Genomic DNA, 1,076 nt, shown 5'->3' with positions numbered 1-1,076 from the left:
AATAAATTGTATTATTTTTATTGAGAATAAAATCTAAAGGATGACCCCTATTTGATAAATGGGTGTCAAGAAAAATACTTTTTCTCACAGTTAAGCAAAAGTAAAGACTGTGTTTTATTAATGAATAACAGACCATTTCTTCATTTCATTCATTCATTTTCATTTCTTAAACATTTTCGAGATGTACTGACTGCATGGTCTTGCCAATCAAGTGATGAAGAGAATGTTACACCCAAGAGCACTAAAGATTGAGAGTATTTAATGAGTGTGGCATTTAAATGAATTTTTTGATAATTTCCTACGACTAATGGTTTCACATAAAATTAGCTACCGAAAATTATTGCTTTTTTCTTTGATGGGTTCAGGGTGAGTTTTAGGTTTACTGTCCAGGCAAAGATTTCTCTTACATCTTGATTTATTTTTTCTATGGTTTCATTAAAATTATCAGGACTCAATGATAAATAAATGATAATATATCATCTGCGTATATGTGATATTTACATGATATAAGTATCGATGAGATATCTGTTACGTATAAAAGAAAGAGTAACGGTCCCAGGACTGAGCCTTGAGGTACACCCGAAACTATTGGTAGAAATTCAGAAATGGATCCATCACTATCTATCATGGCTTGAGTTCTATTTTTGAAATAACATTCAACCCAGAGTACTGCAATATGAGAAAGTTTAAACTTGTTTCTTAGGATTTGCTATAAAATAAAAAGAAACTAGAATTGTTACTTGTCGTCTATACATCGCGAGCCTAATGTCCTCAATCAACCTTAATAATGCTGTTTGAGTACTATGCCCTGATCGGAAGCCAGACTTGTATTTATCGAAGAGATCGTTAGAATTTAAAAACTGTACTGTTTGAACATATACAATTCATTCGAATCTTGGACAAAGAACACAATTTTGCAATAGGTCTATAGTGTTCAACATCACTAGGACTTGAATTTTTAGCAATGGGAGTGGTGAGTGAGTGAGTGAGTGAGTGAGAGTGAGAGAGAGAGTGAGAGAGAGAGTGAGAGAGAGTGAGAGAGTGAATGAGTGAGAGAGAGAGAGAGAGAGAGAGAG

This window comes from Halyomorpha halys, unplaced genomic scaffold (genome assembly GCF_000696795.3).
Source record: "Halyomorpha halys isolate HHAL.00 unplaced genomic scaffold, Hhal_1.1 Scaffold1050.1, whole genome shotgun sequence".
Lineage (NCBI taxonomy): Eukaryota > Metazoa > Arthropoda > Insecta > Hemiptera > Pentatomidae > Halyomorpha > Halyomorpha halys.
This window is presented reverse-complemented; position numbering follows the sequence as displayed.